Source organism: Aptenodytes patagonicus, chromosome 2 (assembly GCF_965638725.1).
Source record: "Aptenodytes patagonicus chromosome 2, bAptPat1.pri.cur, whole genome shotgun sequence".
Classification (NCBI taxonomy): Eukaryota; Metazoa; Chordata; class Aves; order Sphenisciformes; family Spheniscidae; genus Aptenodytes; species Aptenodytes patagonicus.
In genome coordinates this window covers 150,571,879-150,596,898 of record NC_134950.1, presented here as the reverse complement: position 1 = coordinate 150,596,898, position 25,020 = coordinate 150,571,879, and the positions used below count along the sequence as shown (strand labels likewise).

The 25,020-nt window shown below is 38.9% G+C and overlaps 1 protein-coding gene across 1 annotated transcript in view; it reads right to left on the bottom strand.

Moving 5' to 3' along the window:
* Positions 1-25,020, bottom strand: part of PLXDC2 (plexin domain containing 2) — a 288,625-nt gene that overhangs the window by 77,325 nt on the left and 186,280 nt on the right. The gene's annotated exons all lie outside the window — the stretch shown is intronic.

Sequence of the window (25,020 nt, the reverse complement as noted above, 5' to 3'; positions counted from 1 at the left end):
AACTTTGTGTATTTTAATGGCAGGAAACCCCTGCTATTTTAAATGACAAATGGTCTACAAATAAATCTGTATTGTTTAGGTTTGCCAATTCCACTTCAACTGACTGATGGGACTAACTTCTTTAGATGCCCCAACCTAAAGCCTGACTTAAAAACTCCCATCACCCTCGAGTGAGTTTTTTCTTAAGTTTTATTTTAGCTTTTGCCTTGCTGGTCAAAACTGACAAACTTCAAGTTGATTGGAGATACAGATAGATCTCCAAAACTAAGGTTTGCATATTACCTCTCCTTTTAAAGTGTTTACCAGATGGTGCCTTATGCTGAAGTGTTTGCTTTTTCTCCTTCTATTGATTTAATGAAGTATATTCCAACAGCAAACACCCCAATAACAACAAGACTATTAGAGTTGGCTGAAAATTTTCTAACAGAAAAAATTCTGTTTGGAAGATGTCTTACAGAAATTCAGTTCTTTACTGGCAAATGCTAGTATCCACTGCAACAGTATTTATGCTGGTTTGTGTTTTCTTTTCCTTCTTCGGTCATATTGAGAGTCTCTCTTCCTCCACAACCCCTTTTACTGTCAAGCCCAAGAGGTCCTTTCTTCTCACATTTAGTATCATAGCAATACAACACATGATGAAGTAGCATATAAATCTATCCCTAAAACACGATTGTGAAATTCCGGAACTAAACACAAACCTGAACAACTGGAATTACCCTCAAGGTAGAAATACCATTTTCCAGTCAACTCCAGTTAATATATGATATTAAAAAACTATTAGTGTGCAACCCCACTTTCTTAACAATAGTATCTCCATCCTAACCACTGTGAGATGAGACAGGTTTGTTAAAAGGCTTGTTTGATATGATGTAGGAAATCTCTGAGAGCATGAAAAAAATAACAAGTTTCTGGAGTGCTTTAGGCATCCTTCTATTCCTGTCCTCTCCTGAAACATGGTGGTAAATGCTTCCTAACTGTTCACGGAACTACTTCGAGAAGTCATAAGGTGCTATAAACAAAAAACCAAAAAAGGTGGTTCTTTGGAATCATTTTCCTGCATGGCTGCTAGCAGTTAAGATCAAGTACCATGGTGTCAACTCAAGAGGAGGTGATAGGAGACCTAAGAAAGAGCCGGGTGGGGAGAAAACACAACAAAAGATTCAGTTGTAAACATTTGGCATTGACAAAGGGATGAGCTAGGAACCTAGCTGCCTTTGCTTCATTTAAAACACACCTATGTATTCAAATGATACAGTATTTTAATATCTGGACACCTCCTAACTACTAAATTAATTCTTAGGACTAAACTACAACTGTCTTTTTTTTTTGGGGGGGGGGGAGATTCTTTCACTTAAATATCTAAATACCACTTTTCTCTTTTGCTAATTGATAGGGAGAGAGAAACACCAATTAAAAGAATAAATCTACCCACACATATATACAAGTCATGTATAAATCGGAACTTTCAGAATATACAATTATGGCTGTAATTTTACTCTATTACTCATCATTTTAGGGTAGCCAACAGTCCTGCCAAAGTATAGTCCCTGAAATACATTTTCATTATTTCCTATTTATTGCTGTCTGCTTCTAAAATGTCATTCCCTTGAGAAGTATTCCCTCTTGCTTATTTAGACATCTTAAATACATATCATTTCATAGAATATTTGTGCCGCTTATTATCCCTATGGTCATGTGCACACATATTTTAACACAATCTTGGGTAGGTCTATAACCTTGAAACCATTCCTCAAAAATATTTTGAAGACAATATAAACAAAACCTTTGAATCCATATTCATGTATTACAATTAACCTTGATACTTCAGTACTTATTCATCCCTTGCATAACGGTCCTATCTTTACACACAGTTTCCCTTTCATGCTTTCATCCCATTTACAGTATAAATGTCACCATTATAACTAATAATGAGGCAGATACAATAGGAAAAGAAAGGACTTAATTGTGCTGGAACACATAACTAAGTAGATCAGCCCAGGTAATTAGTAACCACAGAGCGTATTTCCAAGTGTTTGCCGGATGCAGCTTTACTTTAGACAAAAATGGAAAGCAGGAGGTGGATGATAGCTGGGAAGCAGGCAGGCCTTGCATGAAGATCATTCTAATGAGAACTCCAGTCATGCGTTGAAACAGCTTGAAAAGAAACACAAAGTCATTTCAAATCATCCCAGAGATTCAAAGGCTGAAGCCAGTGTTGAGCATGGACATTTTATCATTGCCACCACGGCTTAAAGAAAGCAGCAAATGTAAAATTAACTTACTCCTGAATGGACTTCCGCAGAAAATTGGCTTATACTATCTATGACCTAATTTTCTGACAGTGGTAAATGCCCATGGTTGATTCATTTAGTCAAGGAAGAATTTTTCAGACCTGCAATTTCCTGAACCACTTAATCTCTCCTTTGTGGGTGGGGTTGGTAGAGCTCTTTTCCAAAACTCTCTAAAAGTACTATACCTAGAAGCATAATATGCTCCTACGCACTGGAATGAAGACAAATAGGAAAGAATGCTCAGCATTTTGTAAGTTTAATATGTATATATAAATCTAACTAAAACTAAGGATGAACTAATACTAAAGCCACTTGTAAATCAAGGAGGGTATACTCCTAGTCCTGATAGTGTACAAATGCACACTCACACAAACGGGGGGGGGGGGAATATATATAAAAACACTTAAATATGAAAACACACTTCCATTTGATGCAGGACCCTGACTTGATTTAAAAATGTATTTTACATCTGAATTTATCCATTCCAAAATACGTTCCATATCTGTTGCATTTTAACGTATTAGATTTACATATAAGATTTAACAAGATTACAACAATCTGCACATAAGCTTTCTGTGGTTTCTTTTTTCTACTCCTAGCTGTGCACAAACTCAGGTCCACTTAGAAAGTTTTTTGACAATGTTTGTCAAGTGTGCAGAATAACAGAATACAGGTTCAAAGCAGCACAGGCAATGAGTCCTTTCAAGTTGCTATTGTGCGTTTATAAAGATATGATAGGATATGGGATATGCAAGCAACATAAAAATGAAACGTCCAGGTTGATAACTATCTTCTCCCTTCTAAGACCCTGCATGAACAAGTTACATAAATCTGAGCCTGACTTTATATATGTGACATTATGATAAACTGTTTTTGCACTTTAGCATTTAGCTGAATTAAAACAAAAAACACCGTAGATTATAATTTCATGTGTGATTTATTTTTAAATAACTGAAACAACTGGTCATATCTTAAAAACATCATACTGAAGACAGGGTATAAATGAATTATACTTCTGTGTGCTTGTGATGAGTAGGCTCCATTTTGAGAATATATATTTTAGATGCTCACTACTTCTTCAAAGCTATTATGACAGTTCAGCCTTTACCTATGTGGTGAGTTGACCTTTGCCAGCTGCCACACGCCCACCCAGCTGCTCTCTCACTCCCCTTCCTCAACAGGACAGAGGGACAAAATAAGATGAAAAACCTTGTGGGTCCAGATATAGACAGAGAGAACACTTGCCAGTTACTGTCATGGGCAAAACAGAATTGACTTGGGGAAAATTGATTTAATTCATTGCCAGATAAAATAGGTTTGGATTGTGAGAAACAAAGACAAATTAAAACAACACCTTTCCCCACCCCTCCCTTTTTCCCAGGCTCAACATCACTCCTTCATTCCCGACCCCTCTACCTCCTCCTCCCCACTGAGCAGCGCAGGGGGATGGGGAACATGGGTTGCAGTCAGTTCATAACACTTCATCACTGTCGCTCCTTCCTCCTCACATTTTTCCCTGCTCCAGTGTACGTCCTTCCCATGGGCTGCAGTCCTTCAGGATAAGCCTGCTTCAGGACATTTCCACATTTCCAGTGTGGGGTTCTCCACAGGCTGCAGCATGGATATCTGCTTCAGCATTGGGCTCTTCCATGGGCTGCAGGGAAACACCTGCTCCAGGCTGGCCTCCTCCACAGATGCTTAGGTGCCTGGACGATCTCCTCCCCCTCCCCCTCTCACCTTGGTGTTCACCGGTTGTTTCTCATGCTTTTTCCCTCACTCTTGACACTGCTTCGCAACATTTTTTACCCTTCAAATATTTGTTCCCAGAGGTGCCACCAGCTTGGCTGATGGGCTCAGCTGTGTCCTGCAGTGGGTCTACTGGAGCCGGCTGGATCCGTCTTTGTCTGACACGGGGCAGCCCCTCACCTCCTTCTATAGAGGCAGCCACCCCACTACCAAAACCTTGCCACAGACCCCTAATACAATCTAAGACTTAACCTAATATTTTACTTGTTTTATATATTACTTATTTCATATTTTATTTTATATATCAACTATTTTACCTAATATGCAACAATAACATTATTTACCTGAATGACTGGAATTTCTAGTATCTTGTTAAGAGTTTTTTTTATTTTTAGATTACTCATTTTCTAGTAGAATATAGGTGGAAAGCTGCAGCTGAAACAGAGCACTTAATGTACCAGTCTTACCCTCAGCAATTGCTAGCTCTTGCACAGGTCAGGTCACTCCCACTGTAGAATACCTTTTGTCTTCTAAAAAGGGAAAAATATTCTGGGAAAAAGAAATTTATCTAGACAAAAAGAATCATTGTATCTGCTGAAAAATAAAAAATTTAATGGTGCTAAATAACAGCAATGAAATAAGTTGATGTGGAATTACTCCTTCCAATAGCCATGACATTGTTTTCATAAAAAGCATATAAAATTTTGCTTATTCTCCAAAATTATCTTTATTGGAAATAAACACCTGAAACAATACTTCTTTCAACCTGAAATACCAAACAATGCATTTCATAAGAATAGAAATGCTCGAAACCACTTTGTATAGCTGCCAATAAGAAGACACAGGCCTCAAAAAACCCTGTAATTATCTTTCCCTTCTTTTCATAGTTCTGAAGAATTTGAGAGCTTGACTGAATGACAGGTAAGTTCTGCCAAAGCTCCATAGACCAACTCTACTTATCAGGTGGTTTTGCCATCATGGTACAAGTTGGCTCATGTACCTTTTGTACAGCAGCATTCATGTTTCAGGTACAGACATCAGTATTGCTTTTATGATCTACAAAGCCTGATGTGTTTTAAAGGTAACTAACTGCTCCCCTTCCACATTGGTTGACATTATCCGGTCTGTCAGGGAGTTCCCAGTGAAGGCTTTTTCTGCCATACAACGTGCCTGAAGATGTTGACTCATAGGGAAGCAAAAGACACGATGTACATTTTTCTTGAGACAGCTTACTTAATTCCAGATCAGAGAAGTGAAAAGATGATATTTGGAATTTAAGACCAAATGAAAAAGTATGCATTTAAAAACCCCCAAATGAACGGAGTGGTACAAGAACCTGGAGCTCAAAACAAAGAACAAATCTAACCATATCATACAAAATATTAAATGTAGAAAGAAATAAGACTGCTTTGGAAAAAAAAAAGTTCATTTTCTTATCAGGCAGCTAATGTTAAGTAAAACCATATGTTAAACCCCTTAGTAATACAACAAGCTGTTGTTAGCTGGAAAAGGAACTGCCTGCCAGCAGCGGCTGAACAATGAAAGGTTTTGCAAGAGAGAGGCTGTCACTGGGCAAAGGCAGAGCTGCCATCTGAGTGCACAGTTCAGTGTGGGTTTACTCAAGTGCCCTTGCAGCATATAAACTAGAGGGGAAATAGCAGAGCAGCTTGTGAAAAACGGAACCAGAGGAAAGTGGTTTCCCTAAGAGGGTAGGCTCCAACCCAGATCACCCAAGGCAAAGCCTTGATTTCACGTTGTATATTCACATACGCAACAAGCTTTGTAGAGATGTAACAACACACTCTTACATGCACCCTGAAATGTCTTCTTGCATAGAGGAATCACGCCTTTCATTTCTCCCTGTTCATTTTCTTACTTAAGCAGGTTGAGAGTACATGAATTCTGCTGCTCATTTTCCTCCAAAACACTGAAAACTGTTTGTGCAGCCACGAGAGAAAACTGCAGAGGAACTGGCAGGAGCTTCCCGGCTCTCTGGCTGCTTCTCTTTTGGTCTCAGCATAATCACAGCCTTCTGAGAGGAACCGCCCTGGGGCATTTAGTGGTATCTCATATGACCCCAAAGCTACCTCAATGGGTAGCAGTGCTTCTACTCCGTCTTCACCATCTGAGACCCAGTGCACTGCCTATTTTTGATGGAAACCAGAGCCAGGACAAGTACAGTACTGTACAGATTAAGATTTACCACAATTTTCACAACTTTACCCCCAACCTAGCAATTATATATTGTTGAAAGACTGACATAAACCGGGATATGTTATCTACCTCATCTGAGGATCTACTTCCTCATCCCTGATGAAGAAGATAGTAGGAGAGAAATGATAAGAGACTTACGTTAGGCTTGTTTAAAAAACCCACCATAACCAGCTGTGGGGCCAAAGAAGTGTTTAATGCCTGGTTTCTGTCAAGCAGAGTTCGGCATCACTGACCAAGACAAAGATAAGCTGCTCACAACTTAATGGGGGGTAAAAAACCCTCACATCCTAAAATTGATTCATATGCCATCTTGATGTCTCCAGCTGCCAGAGATACTGTCTTGCCAAAGAAAAATATTTGGAAAGTGGATCAACAATTCTTCCTCTGAGTTCTCCAATTTGCTGACTATGATAATTGGTAATGCAAAAAGGTGCATTCATTTCTCTTGTTAAATTACTCTTTGCCAGGACAGTAGGAAAAATAGACCAGAGATAGGGACTGAGAAGTAGGACATGAGAGTTTATATAAACATCCTGTAAGACTGAGGTTCTAATAGTAATTTCAAAAATTAAAATAATTCTCAGACTTAGCACATTCTGAGACAAATATTGTATTTAATTCTACCCAGCAACATCTCAGCATATCTGCATGAGATTAGGCTTAAAGACCATTCCAGCAATTTGTGGATATTCCCATTTGTAAATAGAAAGTTGCAAATAATTTAAATAGGGAAATCAGAGTATAGTTTGTTGCTATTTGTAGCTAGGAAGCCCAGATTTAGGTAATGAAATGAGAGCTAGTGAAACATATCTGCACCCTCTGTAAAGATTACTGGAGTATAGCAACAGCTTTGCCAAGGACAGGAAGGGAACTGCAGCCTCTGCCCTCAGGGCCACCCCATGCTGCGCCCGCTCTGTCTCATACACTCCCTTGCTCAAATCACTCCAACACCTTGGTCCAGACCTATCAGTGAGCCCAGCCCAGTGGGCCCAGCCCACAGACATCCCATCTAAGATCTCTTTTATTTGCCAGCCACATGCTAATATGTACCTACAAGAAGAAACCCCCAAACCAAAAATCAAACTATTAAAATCTTTCACTATGTGAACAGATATTCCTTAATGCACTTTTTCTGTAGTAAGATGGTGGCGAATACAGCTATCATTTGGGATAGCTATGACCTCATCTGCCTTCAGCACAACCAACCAAGCCTTCCCCAATAGGAAGGACAGAAACTTTTTGGAGTGTTGTTACTTAGTCACATATAACCACCAGCTGAGATCAAGATAAGATAGAGAACATGAGCATAACTCAAGAAGATATGCATTTGTGTTTTCAAAATGTCAGAGAATTCCAAATTGGTCTACCACTGGAAAACACCACCTTTTAAGCAACTGGTTCTCATGCAGTCATTCACTTCTAAAAGATTTTTGTAAACAAAGCTTTGTTAAAAATTATCACCTAATAAAATCCTGACATCCTCTTATTCATTAGCCATTCAAGAAAACTAATTTCAATTGCAGCACACAAAACATTTGCAAAAACCTCTGCTCTGTTCAAACGAGAATAAATTATGTTTTGTGCCACATGTAAATGAGACTATAGAAACTAAACTCCTCCTAGAAAAGACTCTTCCACACACATTAACACCTCTTCCTGCTCATCTCTTTCTTTTTAATAAATATAATTGTTCTAAGTTGTAGGGAAAGATTCAGCCCTTTTGTTGCAGCTACTCTTCTCCAGGGTGATAAAACATTACTACTTCAGATGCACCTTCTCATTAGATTAGAAGACATTTGTTTGGACTGACACTGTATAAACATGTTCTTGAAATAGTTATTACATCAGTTTAATTCCATTCTTTTATTTAATTTACCTTAGTAAAATTATAACCAACATCATAGAAATTAATTAAGAATAAACAGACCAGGTCCCTAACCAGTAAAAAGGTATTTGAGCTTTATCAACTGGTAAAATTCTCTCCCTGTCTGTAAAGTTGTCACATGTTTTTTCCATTTCAAAGTATATTTTCAAAATATTTTTCATCAGTTTATGATCATATCTGATACCTCAATTGGGAAAAGTCAGAGCTACAAGTTTTCTCTTTGGTTGAAAGCCCAGTAGGATGCTATTTTTTTGTAATTATTTTAACTGGAGCTGCTGAGAACAGCTTCAAAATTTTGACTTGCACTTTATTTTCAGGATGTTTCTTGTTGTCCATCTTGCTGTTTCTGACATACCACTTATTTTCATCTTATGTTCTTTTTTTTTCTTCAGCAGTAACAATAAAAACCTGATGAATCTCTTCTCGTTTCTGGAATTTAACTACAAAAGGACTCAAAAGGCACTTTTACGTTCAATGGAAAAATGGCAAGATGTGTCATGGGGGAAATAAAACATATCGGAATAGTGTTGTTCACATATTTATTTGGTGAAGCTGACAAATACTGCATAGGTACGTGAAGCATAGCCCACAAAACTCTGCACTGTATAGTTTTGAACTATGCTAAAATGTGTTTTACCTGTGCTTTTCCTGATACCTCTCCACCAACTATTCCATGATGAAGCAAATTCAAGAATATGTTATGCTCTTAAGCCCCTAAAATATATTGGAATGCTGAATTCTAGAAACAGACAATGTAATTTACTTTCAAACACTGTCCTATATAGCCATATTAATATTTCTTTGATACTTCACTGAAGTATGCTTTAAGTAATGTCATTTATCCCCAGATGGCTAATTTATTGTTATGTCTGTGGACGAATGTTATCATCACTGTAATTGCATGAAGATTACAGTGTAATTAAACAAAAGGATAACAGATCCCTCAGACAATCCATGAAAGTTAAATACATTAATGGGTTTTCAAGATCATTGTAAAAATGAACCAATCTCTCACGCTATTTTATAATTTTTTTCAGCCTTCAGGGGAAAACGAATTAGAGACAGATTATACGTATTTTTTGGCTTTGCTTTTGTTTGACTAGATTGAATGCACTAACCCATTTCTTCTTTCGGCCTGAAAAGTGGGCTATTTGAAAGCTAAACCCCAGAAGGCATAACACTTTCTTAATTGCATAACCTTACAAGGACTTCTTGTGTGTCTGTGCATGAGAGAAAAAAGAAAAGCTAGCCAGAATCTTCATACTCTTGGCTGTACTTCTGTGTTATCTTATGTAGATATTTAAAGGCCAGAAGATTAATTTTTTACCATTATTTTTCCCACTACTTTGTTAATACTGAAAGCATTACCTGGAAAAATTGAGAATGTGTAAAGTATGTCATTGAGTAAATATCAATAGGTTTCCCAGCTTGCTGTAGCTTCTCCACTACTCATGGCTGTTATGAAAAGTATATGATCTGGTGGAATGTAACCCATTCTGATGAACACCCTATTCAATTCAGCAAAGGGATTTAGGGTATTATGTATCATGAAACTCTTCCAGTAGAGGTTTTTCTTCTGACATGCCACAAGACATCTCTTGTCAGGAGGTTGTTAGATATCACTAGGAAGAGTACAGGAGCAAGAGAAGTACTTTTAAGTAAGGACACTGTGGTGGACTGCAAACAACTTGCAAATTTAATTGCAACTTTTAATGAGACTAAATTGTGAATGCTCTCAAGTTCAGGAGAAACAAACGTAAAGGTTATTTAGAGTCTAATGACTTGTATCAGTTCCTGTCTGATCAGGCGCATACTTCCCCAGAGAAAATTCTTGGACAGAGGCATGAAATACAGTATCTACTCGGTGAGATACCACCATGCAATAGCTCCCAAGTGCCTCTCAGCTCCGGCCAAACAAAGACCAGTGCGGTTCCTAGACAGGCCGGAACCAGAGAAAAGATGTTGGCAGGAGGATTATCTCACTTGGGCTGCATATCTTAGCAGCTGTGTCATTGCAGTAACTTTGGCACTGCTAAATCCTAGGATGAGGCTAGAATAGAGCTGTTGGGGGGAAATCTAATTTTGCAGTCTATTTCCGATATAAGTGTCTCTTCCACCGGTTGGGTAAAATACCCTCATGCCTGAACAGCTCTTGTTATCAGTAAAAGTTTGGATAGAACTGAGGAAAATGGCCTTTTAATGTTTGAAAACATTAAATAAAAAATGGTTCATCTTTGAATCAAACTGTTGTAATATCAATACAGATTTTTTTTTTTTTTACTGCTGTGTCTCTCTCCTCCTATATTGGAGGCTATTTATTAGCCACAGAGTCTAATAAAAATAACTATTATAAGCTTTTCTGCTTGCCCTGTTTATTCTCCTCTTTCTTCTAACTTTTAAAGCTAGTTCTTACCTGGATAAATCACATGAAATGTGAATCCCATGAATCATGTGAATTTCAGGTTATGATGAAATCATTATTCTCCAAAGTATCAAAAAATTCAGTAAGGAAAAGAATAATAGCGTTTAAAAAAATGCTGAATGTCATCAAACTGGGTTGTCATTAATTTTATAGAAGTTTGCAACAAAAAGAAAACAATGTTGCAGAAAAGGAAAAGACTATTTTTTAAATTTTAAAAAGTATGCTTAAAAATTATGCATAACAGAAAAAAACTTTGCTGAATGTCTGATTTCTACTGTAGTAAATCAGTGTTATTTGAAATATAATTTTGGGATTATCAGGTATTAGATTAATTCTACACCCATTATATTACTTCTATTAATCCTTCCTAAACTACTAAAGCCAATCCTATGTATATAATATTAAAATCTATCCATGTAAAACAACATCCAAGAGCACATTAGGGAAGACTGCAGAAGCTAGCATGCATCATTAGAGAAGTTTCAGAGAAGCCATTAAATTACATTTCACCTATATACATAAAAACTAACACTGAAATAGCATGGCATGAAGTTTTTTATGCTAGCAGGAAGTCTTTCAGAAGGGAATTTAGCTCTCTGTTCTTCTATTGCCACCATCGAGCCATAGCTACGTGCTCTCCAGTTCCTTGTGTGCCCATCACATTTGTTCGTGCTGGACACAGAGTTCAGGGGGGAGGCAGTATGGGTTTGCCTCAAGCAGGACTAGTCAGCAGTTAACATACAGCTCAAAACAACAAGATAGAAGCTGGTAGATGTTCATGTGCAACTTGGGCTTCAGGGGAGCAAGGTCATGTGTGTCTATTCAGAAAGAGGTTCTTGTTCACACATGTTTCTCAGTTAAAAGTTGGGTGTATATAAGCATATTACCCTGGTCTCTAGTTGAAATCTGCATTCCCCCCCCCCCCCGAAAGGACCCCTCTAATGCAGCCATTGTAAGGGAAAAGCAGGCAGCTCTGCCCCTTTCCGTGACTTCACCCTGATGATCAGAACTGGATACACCACTCATCAGACCTCACTCGACAATTTATTTCCCCTCTGGGGAAATTACCCCCCTCTATTGGGGGGTAATGCTTTGGATGAGGAATTTCTACCCTGGGTCAAAAATAAATAAAACCTGACCCAAACCAAAACAAATATTTTCAACCAAGATCAACTTGCTGGTCTAGACAAAGGTTGCGTGGGCAGGGGGGTGGGGGAAGGCTGGTGAGCTGAAGAGGAACGGACAGCAAGCAGGGAAACCAATACTCAACCAGAATTGTAACAGAGACACCATATCCTGAAGTTGCCACCAATTTGGGGCTTGTCCTTTGCCTCCTTTCTCCACTCATTACCTCACTATCACTTTGGGCCACCCTCTTCAGTTGTGGAGTGAATCTATGAAAACTTCTGGCTTAGAACAACACAAGCAGAACAAAACAGAGAACAAGCAAAAATCTAAGTGGGGAAAACTGGAATATATTAGTGTTCAGAGTTTGGGAACGAAGTCACATTAGCTCTGCTATCATCAAGGAACATCAGTTCCTTGTGTTTCCTCTCTTTTGCTGCATTAGTTTACAATAAAGCAAATTACATTACATGAAAGTGCTGTATTCATGTCTACTTCAAAGCACACAAACACAACTTCTGCAAACAGGTGGGGAAATGGACCAATTTCCCTTTGATAAAGGCAAATATTGCCTGAATAAAGTGTTCCTTTATTATGTTTAAGTTTTTACAGAATTTCAATATAAAACACATTCATGAGAAATATGGATATTCATATACAACTTACTAATACACGATGGGGATGGGAAGAGCAAAATGTCTTTCTCAGTGTCAGTTAATACAGGAAGATATTCACTCAGATCCAGAAAGATGAAATTTTCTCTCTAAGAAAGTACCTTAACAAAGGTCCCATAAAGGTGTCAGGAAAATCTGTAGTATCAAACTGGGTAATTACGCTCTCTCTTCAGATTCTTTTAATCAGAGAAAAAGCTTTTCTGTATCTTCCTGTTAGGACAGGACCTGTGCTGTATCACAGTTCCACCAAGTCCAAGGTTTTAATAATCTGATTAAAAAGAATGAATGGAAAAAAAATATTCAATACCAGTTTGAACCAGCTGATGACAAAGTTCTGCCCTGGGAAGTATACTAGCCTCTACTTTGAACACAAAGATAGCAGTAAAAGTAACAGCGGTACGGTTGTAACTTTAAAAATAGTGTTTGTGTGTGTGAATAAGGGCTCTAAAAGGAAGAGTGAAATGATTTATCCTATGGTCATAAAAAGAAAAAAAGGAAAAATCTTTGGTTCCAATTCAAATCATGTTTTTAAAATGTGGGTTGCCCCTTAAAGAAAAAGAACCTCGGCAGGGGTGAGCCTGTGTTGGAGTTGTGCATGCAGAGGTTTAGGAGCACAAGGGAATTAATCCTTCCCTCTGAAGACTTCAGACCTGTAATAACCCATCTGTTCCATACAGTCAGTGTGTGGAAATGGGCCATGGCTGGGCAGCTGGTGGCATGTGGCTGTGCTGTTCAGAGTTCACTTGTCATAGGCATAAAAAGTCAACAGTAGGAAGCTGATTTGCCTGCAATCTCTGCAAACCCCTTTAGTAAACACAGTTCTGCCAAGTCTCGTGGCTCTATTTGTTAATATATTTTTAACAGGTTGAAGTGTAAAGTCACCAGTGGGTTATACATGCTGCGATGAGTAGCCTGTCTGTGGATCTCTGGACACTTTAATGTACACTAGCATTAGCCCTGCTAGGCAGATGCCTTTAACGAGTAAATTCTATCCCAATGCTTTGAAGCATAAGACAGTTTGTGCTAACACAAACATGAAACTGCGTTTGCATTTCTATGCCTCAGTATAATACATATAAAAACACATGTGGTTCATGTCTTTCAGACATTTGCAAATGACTGGAAGGGTCACCCTTCATAAATTCAGTATGCCATGCTACATGATCTGAAAAAAACCTCTGATTGAATGACTCAGATTGCAAATGTTTTGTATAAGTGTTCCAACAATCACCTGATGAGCTTAAATATGAGAATTTGAGGAAGAGTCATAAGAAGTAAACAGAAAATGCCTTTAGACTAAACTAGACCAAAAATTAATTTAAAAAGGCCTGAGATCTTAAGTTACAATATTGTTCTACTTTGTGGAAGACGTATCGTGCAACACACACTTCGCTCTGATGATAAATGTTGGTCATTTAATCATATGGTAAGTTACAAGCAGCAGTAGGATATCTGTGGCAAATACCATGTAATTACAGGGTACATAAACAGTGAACCCTGCCTCCTAAACCAAAGTGCAGGTTACAACATAATTTTGTTTAGACTTACTAAAAGTAATCATCACATGTGGCTGGATGGTATTTGCCAAGAAAAAGCCATTTAGGTTCTGCCCAAAGAAAACATATTCATTCCTTTCAACATTAGGAGCTGGTGAAGCATAGCTGTAGCCCCATGACTCATCACCCGTCCAAAAGATAAAAGTTATGGCAGGAAATCTAGAAGACTACTCTTAATGTATGAAGCCTTAGACAGACATTAGCTGTAATGAGGATAAGGCTGTTTCATCATGCTGTGGTGGAAAATGTCTGTATGCTGCATAAGACACAATAGGCTGCTCTTCCCATCAGATGACAGCTATAGAAGAGTGGTGACAGTTTTTTCCATGAGCATTTTACCCACTTCCTTTTGAAAGAATAACAAAATGGTGAGTATGGATTAAACCATCAAGGTGCGAGAAGAAAATCTTGCCTCCCACGAAATCTCAGAAAGCAAAATATAGTCTTGTTCACATTCTGCTATTTTTTAAGAAATGAATTTCCTGAAAGATTAAATTCAGGAAGCATGCACAGGCAGATGCAGGAACAAAACTGCTTTCAGCTACCACCTGCACTCGGAGTTGTTTTCATTGTTGGAGGTCATGAATGGCAGCAGAGGAAAAATGGAGAACCTATGAATTTTTTTATTTCATTCAGCTTGTACAAAAAAATGCAGGTTCTATTTATTTCCCTTGAAAGTCTAGAGACATATGGCTTGGCATCCTTCTGGCTGCTGTCATGACTGCCATGGCTTTTTTAGGGAACTCATTATTACTTTTACTCTTGTCCAAATTTTATACCCCAGAAGCTGCTACTTTCACAAGTTGCCATCAGTATGGCAACTCATTCATGGTTATGGTGAAATGAATTCTTTCCCACATGCCACACCAAGTCAGTAACAAGACAATCAGAAGATAAGCCAGCGTTTCTGTCAGTTGGAGATTGAGCAAGAGGGCTGTGGACTGGATTTAAAAGGTTGTAGGCCAGGCAAGGAGGCAGACATGAATATCACCTCCAAGTGGCTCAAAACAACAGGGTGGTGCTGCACACATTGCAATAATGAGTGGAAAAAAACAACAGCTTGGAGGTGCAATCCCCTGGAACTTACTCCTGCAGACTGCTATTAGCAAAGCTTAAAAGGAGCAAAAAATACAAAAAAAAAAGCAGGATAAGGTCATGCCGATACTACAACAGTCTAGCAGTTCCTCATGTTTCTTGAGCAAACTGCCTCTTGACTTCACAATATCAGTTTCTGAAAAGAATTTTTCCCACACAACCCATACTACTGGGTGTCACCATTGCACTCTCAGAAGGAAGTTTAAAAGGTTTATTTGTAATATTTTTATTTATTTGCCCTGTGCACAGCAATATTGGAACATGTGTTATATATACCTGTTTACAGCCATAGATATACTAATCAATAGCGAGAATTGACTTATTGCATAAAATAGAGAATATTAAAAAAAAGATTACTTTTGTCAAATCATATACAGAAATTGAAGCCATATTTACTGATATGTCAGATTTCAGTGATCAAACAAAATAGCGAAGTGATAGAAAAAGCTAACTGAGTACGTTCTAAAATATTCCTTCTTTGAGGAACATAATTATTTGTTCAGAGTACATGATCTCATTTGGTAAGGTGCATATACCATTATTTCTTAATAGAGGAAAAGAAATAATGTCTTTTTCCACCACAGGATTTGATGATCTTTGTCAAGAAATTAAGAACAAGGCAGCAGGAAAAGATTTCAAATGTCCACCCTGAGTATACAGTTTGGGGCACTTAGACAAAAAAGAAAATTTTCAAAGCTGAACATCAGCACTATTTATTCTTTGAAAATCTGCTCACACAACTGGGTGTCCATCCTCTTTGGCTTGGGGACTCAGTTGCAATGGTCAGTCCTCACCATTACAAGACACCATGCCGTCCAGCAGCATCTGGACTACCTGATTTTAAAAGCCACAGACTGCTCCCCTTCAAGGTCATTGCAGAGCATTCAACAATTCTCTCTTGGATGTTTTTGGTCTGACGGGACTGCAATGATTTCATTAGCATGGGAAACTAATATATGAGAATCAAATACAAATGTAGATAGAAGCACCTAGAAATGTTCTTATTTTGTACTTGAATGTGATGGGAATGGAACAGGAAGAAAAGAGGGGTGGTTTGGGCATACGTAACTAACTTCTTCAGGGAAAACTAAACGCGCAATTTTGGCCTTTGGCTACAACTTTGAGCAGGAGTTTAATGCTTAAGTGGTTTGTAAAATTGGTGTTCATTTGCATCGTTCTAAACACTGCTTGCTGGCATAGCTTAAAACACCCATACAGACTTCACTTCATCTGCTCTCTGCCTCTGTGCGTAGCAGTTGCAGGGTGTATTCAGTCGCTCCTTATTTGGAATTTTAATCGCTTTCAGAGCATGGACACTTTGCGGTAGTTTCTGAGAGAAGTCAGTTTGGCTCTTATCATAGGGTTGATGAACAACGCATGCACTGAAGACAATAATAAGATTGGGAAAAGTAGACATGGCTGCAGGGGAGAGCCGGGCTCTCTATACAGACAGCGAGTTGAGGAGCACACTGAAGCCATGAGTAGCTGTATCAATCAACCTAAAGGACACCGAGGCACAAAAGTTTTCTGCCTCTTGACAGAAAAGCCAGAGCTGTGAGAATGGTGAGAAGTCTGGATATTACCAGGAGATATGCTTGAAGCAAAAATTCTGCAGACAAATTTTCTGATCCCAGACCTCCAGACCTCCCATTCTTACATCCTGGGGAAAAAACATGGAAGAAGCCCTGGTATGTCAGACAAAACTTCAGAACAAAGGCTTGAGTGTAGCTTAAAGAGGATTCAGAGGATGATGACTATCATGGGAAAGGAGTCACTAGGCAGAAGGGGGATGCTAACCAAGTACCCAGGGCCTCTTCCACACCCGGCTGTTCTGCAAAAGTCACAGGACTCAGTGGGCCACGACTGCACCAGGAGATTCTCCCCTCCAATGCCAGTCACACTGAGCCTCAGCTCCCTTGCGCCATCATGGGCCAAAGAGTTTGTGCCTCTGCATCTGTCATGCCATAAGGGCTTTTATAAGAATCGCAGTGCATAACATGACCCAGCCCTTTCCCCAGAAGAGTCCCTAGCCTGGGAATTCACTCATCTGGACACAGTTATTTTAGACCTTCCCTGGATACTCTCTCTGGCTTATCAGGCCAATACTTGATGGTTACAATTTTTTAAAATTCACTGTGGACATAGAAATATATAAAAACAATCATAATTTGTTCTTACCAGAAATATGCTTGGTAAAATGAAGCAAGGAGGAACCAGCTTGTATCCTCTATTACTAATTATACCACGTGTATATGTAGTGCAAATCATAGCTAGCAGTAACCAAGAATTTGTAACTGAGTCTATGTAAAGCCCCCCGGAGATTTGATTCATCTGGAAATGTAAAGAAGCAATAGCTAGTACAAAGGGTAGTGCAATCTTGTGCTTGGCTATTGCCTTTCCACCCTGGTACTATCTATTCCCTTTCAATCATGCAAACATTATATAAGACACTTCAGAGAAACAGGATCCTGGTAAGGGGTTAGACCCAGCTTCATCTGTACTCTGCTGACATAGGTCATCACTACAACAGCAAGTAGTGAAGTTCTAGTGATTCCTGACATTGCCAGAGCACAGCTTTCTGAGCTCAGTGACTGCTGATGAGGAAGGTGACACCACAAATGATCAAGAGCAGCACAGTGACTTTGTTGACCTTAACAGACCTAGCATTATGTGTATCCTGACTTTCTTGTACAGTATCAGTCAGGAAGGAGTTGTGGAAGATAAGGATGCCATGCAACTTCCTACATCAATCAAAGTGACAGAAGGAAAACTTTGAGTGTGATTTACACTGGCATACAATGTGATAGAATAATATTTTTTCTTGACAGAGAAGATAATGGCTGGGACATGTCCAATCAACAGGACCAACACACTGAGAAAGCAATCAAGTCAAACCCACTATGATCACCTCCATATCTATTACTCAGTGATAGTAATAGAGAAGGGACTAGAGGGCTGAAGGATATCACCTCCTGAACTACACTGGTGCTTGTTGCTTCTTTTGCACTAAGCTATCTGGCTCAGGGAAAGGCAGTTTCCAAATGGTCACATTAACTCTCTTCTCCTGTCACCTGAAACACTGCATAAGAGGCAAGTTCAATAGATATTTTCAATAACATTCATATTTCTGTACCTAAATTCTCTCTTCACTGCCCATCTTCCTCTATTTGCAGATGAACTTTAACTACAGCTTTTTACTCTTCTCACAAACTCTGGCATTATGCAGAATGGGCAACACTTGAAAAAAATCACTGCTGAGGATTTCTACCAATGTGACTGGTGTGACTTACATTGATTCTATCTCTGTGTGCTCAAGCAAATCATTTAAGATGCCAGCTAAGACCAGCAAAACTCTCAATTCAAGAAAGCTTGGTACAGGTCTACCATAGTATGAGTGCAACTATGTCCAGATCCATGTTGTTGCTGTTGCTTTTCCTTCTGCAGCTGCTCAAGGGAAAGGCTGAAACAGGACTGCTCTGGCAGTGCCCAAATCCAAATAGCAGTCACCAGAGCACCACGGTTGGTTGTTTTCTCTGAAGCTCTTTGCTGAAATGATGGTTGGTATCAGAAGTGAAATCTTTCCCCTTCCTACCTTCTTGGGGAAACTGCCATGAAATCCCCATCACAGAACAGGACTGCCTTCCCTTTGTGTACAGTACGGATGGCTGGCACCAGACCCTTGGCTTACACCAAAATAAAAGCCCACTATGTGTTTATAACCTTGAAGGGGGTTGTCACCAATCTGGCACTAATGATCTTCATGCCACAGTCTTTTTGCCTCTAAGACTAGAGTCACACTTCCCCATTGAATTTCAACTTCTCAGTTCTTTAGCTTGTTTAATGAATGCACCAAGGTGATGTAAACCCACATCCTCATCCAACATACTGTCCCCAACCACTTTACCTGCTTTCACATCCCTCCTACTAAGAGACTGAAAACTAAGCCAGCAAAAATACCAGAAGAAAAGCTTCATTACTCCACTGTATTGCAGCACAAGCACTTCTGCTATCACAAGGACAGTGCCCTAAAGGTAGCAGGCAGGGTCAGCGGTGAGTGAAACTCTTTCTTTTATTGGCTGAGCAGGCTGATGCCAATTCAAGTCTTTATGAACTTCCAGCCTTAGACAAGTCGGTATGATTAATGTTACTTTGAAAATCTCTTGAGCTTTCAACTTCCACTTGAGACTCGAAGTGGGCTAATCTACTCCCTCTCAAACTTCTAAAGTTTTTGGCCTAAATGGCATCTAACAAAAATTTGTACTTCTGCAAGTATAAAGTAAGTGTAAACCTGCTATTCTGCAAGTGTAAAGTAAGTGTAAAACTGCTAGTTAGACTTTACCTTTTTCTTCAGTTCTAGGATGGAGATGACCAACTGCAACTCAACTTTCCTGAACTGAAATCGTATGCCTGCAGGTCTGGGACAGCTAAAACCCCTTTCTCAACAGTGACTGAAAGATGCTTCTGACAGTGGAAGAGGCATGCCCTAGAGATAGATTGTCTTCTCATTTGCAAATACACAGATTCAGTGACAAGACATGAGGAAGCAATCATTTAGTAAGAAAATTCTGGACCTGAATGTTTAGTACTAGATCAGCCACAAAATAAGCCAGTAAAAGAAGAAGAAGAAAAAAAAAGGAATATTATGATTATAACAAGATACTTAAAAACACTCAACCAGAAAACTTAGAAAGGATCATAAATCTATCTTTCAATAGATATGTTTCTCCATGGCAGAAGATACTTTGGTTCTTAAGAAATCATAGCCCCACATTTTACTTCAGCTTTTGAAAACTCATTAAATCCCACCATGTTGAAACGAATGGCTTATAAACTTGATTTAAATGAATGCGAAGCCGTTTCTCAATAGAAAAAATGCAGGCATGCTTCTTTAATTCTAGTCACTTACATAAACTATAAAAACAGTAGAAGGACTAAGCTCCATTAAAAATACCTATTGAAATAAGACTGATGTATCCACAAGATGGAATCTCAAAAAAGAGGGAACTCAACTATTCAATTTATGTTAAGTATCAAAAATAAATTTTAATGCAGTTTTCAATATACTCATGAAAATAATTTCATAAAATAAATACACATTATTTACAGTGAAGCCTGTAAGAAATCCATGCATTTTATGACTAAATGTAATGCTTCAGTTATTCAGCAAAGGCTGGTAACACAATCAAATGAAAAGCCCTAAAGGGCTGAATATTCTACCAGTTGCAGAGATGGCTTTTCATATTTAGCAAATTATAAAAGTATTTAAGGGCTCGAGACTGTAAAGGCTTGAAGGACCATCAATACCTATTGAGTTCAATCAATATTTAGGGTGCTCACAGTGTACAAAAGGGCTAATGGTTTTGACAGCAAGTCTGTTTGTCCATCTATACACTTTTTCTAACAAAGGATAATGCCTATCTCTACAGCTTCTGCCAATATTAACATGGTATTCAGGAAAAGTCTACAGCTACCATTCAGCCACACATGGAATATAGTATTGGAAACTAGATTTAAGTTTCTACACACTTTCTACTCTACTACCTTAGAGGTCTGCGTGGATATCTGGGAGGATCGATTCAGGGTGGCCCTTCAGCCCTAACGAGACATTCACATGCAGTCCTCTTGGCAGTCAAATATCTCCTGCAGCACAAGTGGTTGAATGCCATGGACAGTGTTTCCCATTTTGTTGAACAGCCTCGTAGAAAAGAAGAATTCAGCCATACCTAGGGACTTTTCTGCCTCAGGCTGCTTCCAGGCCTTCCGTGCAACCACAAGGAAAAAATTGTATTTACACCTCTGGCAGATGGAAATCATACATTCACCTAAGCGCGGGAGAGGAAATCCTTGCACACTTGGCGCTGGCTGCTCTCACAGCACCTTTCCAGATTGCAGAGGGAGAAGGGACCTGCTCTGAGGAGGGAATCGTATTGCAGAAGTTAAGAGGCATCTATCCGAGAAGGCTACTATCACGAGGCTGGTGAGGGGTCTGGAGAACAAGTCTTAGGAGGAGCGGCTGAGGGAACTGGGACTGTTTAGCCTGGAGAAAAGGAGGCTGAGGGGAGACCTCATCGCTCTCTACAACTCCCTGAAAGGAGGTTTTAGCGAGGTGGGTGTCGGTCTCTTCTCCCAAGTAACAAGCGATAGGACGAGAGGAAATGGCCTCAAGTTGCGCCAGGGGAGGTTTAGATTGGACGTGAGGAAAAATTTCTTTACTGAAAGAGTGGTTAAACATTGGACCAGGCTGCCCAGGGAAGTGGTTGAGTCCCCATCCCTGGAGGTATTTAAAAGATGTGTAGATGCGGCGCTTAGGGACATGGTTTAGTGGGCATGGTGGTGTTGGGTCGACGGTTGGACTCGATGATCTTAGAGGTCTTTTCCAACCTTAATGATTCTATGATTCTAAGGCTAAATTAGGTGCTCTGAATTGCATCTTTCATTCCATTGGCTACATAAGCAAATATGTGTCTTAATTCAGAGTGCTCCATCTCTCCTGCTATGTCTCCTGTTCCATCTTTCCTTCCACCTTCAGAGAGAGAAGGAGATTTCTTATTGCACAAAGGTTATTGCTTCTTTAAAAATCACAATACCAAAAAGAATCTTTTGTCCTCTATATTTAACTGAAGATCTATAAAGCTCAGATCATATATCTACATTTAGGTAGAAAAGACCTGTTGTAAAAACTTTTTTTCAGTCATGTTTATACTATTGCTAGCTAGACAACAACTCTACAGTGCCACTGATATGTTCTTTCTTTCTCTCTAAGTATTTATTGAAATGAGCAAGCAGAGAGCATATTTAAAAGAATCAATACAGAAAAGCCAATAAAGGTGGTGGGCTAATTTGGGCAGAGGGATGGTGCTTCCTCTCTTTCTAGAATTAAAGATGACAAATGTTTTTTCTTATTTCATCTCACTTCCTAATGTTGGCTATTTTTCATACAGACTGCACTAGTCAGTCTGTATGTGGGTGTTACAGGCTCATACATTTGCTTCTATTACCATTGGTTTGGTTTCTACTGCTGTTTCTCCCTTGTTAATTGTTTTTAAACATGGGTGCTTTTTGTGAAGATCAGGATACCAGAAGTCCACATGGACAGTAAACAGTGGAGCACCTTTTCTATTAAAACGTGACTTATTTGCACATTTTCTCTTCAGTACAACAACTCAATTTCAAAGTGAGTAGAAATGTGCAGTCAAAAACATTTCTGCAGTGACAATTTGTTTTCAGCCACACTTAACCTTTTATTTGGGAATGTGTCATTCGCTTGGTTTTGCACATTTCATCCTCTTATATGATATGTGAATTGTGCTCCTTTACTTGACCTGCAAATTAATAAGCTAGGAAAACTCATACGTTGTAGAACAAGTACCAATATCAGCTAGTAGGAGCTCTTCTTGGATGAAGCCCAAATGAAACTGCTGCATGATGCTTTTATTTTTTTTTTAAGTGCAGAGGACAAAAGGTAACTACCACATAACACACACCAGCCAAACTCAGCAAACAACTTTAGACATGGTGGCTATGTCCTTTAGAGAAGCATCTATCTTGACAGAGTGCACACGACTCACACTCTGATATGGCTGGTTCCTAAGACAGTATAGCTGAGCTCCCATTGAGGTAGCAACGTGAAATGTAATGCACAAGTTCTCCCATCACATGTTCGCAAGAGAGTTCATAATGAAATAATGTGTGAAATCATATGGAATCATGTCATGAATTTTAATCAGTGACAAATTTGCTTCCTGGATATCCCAGGCATAGTTTTGCCAGGCCTTTAACAAAAAAAAGCTGGAATCTCACTGGCACTTACCATTGGCAAATAACATCTTTTGATCTAAACTAGCCCATTATGATCTCAGTGCTTCATTTCCATGAGACTGCAGAGGAAAAATGAGCCTTTTTCCATAATTCTGTCTAAATTTCATATGTAAAACCAACTTGATCATGCTGTGTTCATAGACCAGGACTCCTTGGGAAAATCTGCATATGCATGTACAAAATTTCTTATTCATAGTTGATAGTATCCACTTTTAGCAAAATTGACGGCACAGAAAGAACACTGGGCAAAAATAATATCTGATTAATCTAATTCATGCAGTTCTTGGGTGCAACTCTTCACTGGTTCTACACCCTTTACTGTTACATATAGCCAGCCAAACATTTTCTGAATGAGGTGCCACAAAAGAAAGAACTCAGGTGATATTGTGATACCTTGTGATTTACCAAAGTACTCCCTGCTTTTCCTTCCTTTTAGTGCTGATGAAGAAAGGAATTTAAGACACCAGTGTTGCCGATTTAGCGCTTTGCAGGGTACTGCTCACTACTCAGTTGCATATGTTGAATATTTCATCTTGACTTTGCACTGCTACTGATCCATTTGTGCTCAGAGATGAATTTTCCCTTTACTGTCAGTTCTCAACAAATCACAATTGAAAGTCTTTTGCTTTGCCATCCTCCTTAATCTGAACAGGTCTTTCCTGAGGCACTTGCATTGGTCTTTTAAATACTTAAACTCTGTAATCAAGTTCTCTCTTCTTTCTCAAGGCTGCATATTTTCAATACTTTGGGTCTTTCTCCATGAAACAGTCTTTCTGATCTCCAGGTTAGAATTGTACCCTTTTCTGTAGCTGACTTTCTGCAAGAATTTTAATACCTTTTCTGAACTTCAGTGCTTAATTTTAACTACACATTTCTAACTGAGGGATTTTTTGCAAAATGTGTAGGGCAAGGGATTCTGTACCTAACAGAACAACTCTTTTGATTTTAACTGATTATCTGCGTTATGCAGCCTGCATACTTCATAAAATTTTTGGTGGTATCATAACACAGTGGGTTTTTTAATTTAATTGTTTTCTACAACATTTAATGCCTATTTCTCCTCTTGTATCAAGCATGCTACTGAACATAGCTAGAACAGAGAGGACTACTAGCTCACATAAACTGCTTTTAGCTGCTGCCCCAAACATATGTCCAATTGCTGTGCATTTTCCTGTCCTGCTAAGTCTCCTGCTGATGATATCTTCTATCTCCCATATTTTGACACTGCACTTCAACAAAGGACTGCTCATTTTATTTATTGGCACATTTACAGTCTTTGCTACCAGAGATCTGAGAACCTTTCAGGGTTGAAATAAATCATTTACCTTCAGCAGGTGTATCTCTTACCCCATTTCTTGGAGTGAAGGTCTGCTGGTAATATATTCCTTCAGCTCATCAGGTATGACCTGCTCTTGGTTTCTCATCAACAGCCTCTTAATGGGAGTGAATTCCTATACCAGGAGCAAAGTGAAAATGTGCTGTAGTGCTACAATGCTCTGCTATGAAGATTTACTTCAGGCAGTGACTGTGACTTCTGAAACAGCAGATAAATGGGAAGAAAAATTCTGTCCTGGTTGGTAAGATATTTGTTATCAAGCTGCATAAGAAACCTCCCTGCCATGTTATCATTTGACTTTCCAGGGAAGGGAGTTGATGGGACATTAAGAATTCATACTCTCACATTCAGGCACCACCTTATGTTTACCCTGTTATAAAGAGTCTCATAGAAAGCTCTCCTGGGTCTACATACTGCTTTTTGCTGTGTCAGGCTTTTCTTTCATTACATGGCTAAGGAGAATCCAATTTTAAGTAACCTATTCCTGGAGCTTTAATTTGTTTGGAAATTATCTTTGCTCAGTGTGACATACTATATCCTCATCTGAGACCAAACGTTAATTGGTTAAGTGCCTGCTAGCTCTGTACTCCTTTTTTTTTTTTTCCTTTTCTTTACATTAGTGCTGCATAACAAAGCCTCTACTATATATAATAATGAAAGTGATACCTCCTCCCCAGTAGCAGGACCTCAGATGAGGAATACCTTTCCAAATGCAATCAAACTGAATCACACCAGACTGTGTTGAGATACAGATATATTACAAAGCTAAACTTTTTTGATAAAGGCATCCTCAAGCAACACCATTTGAAAAAATTTTAAAACCTCACCAACAAAAACCTTTTACAAGAACAAAGCAAA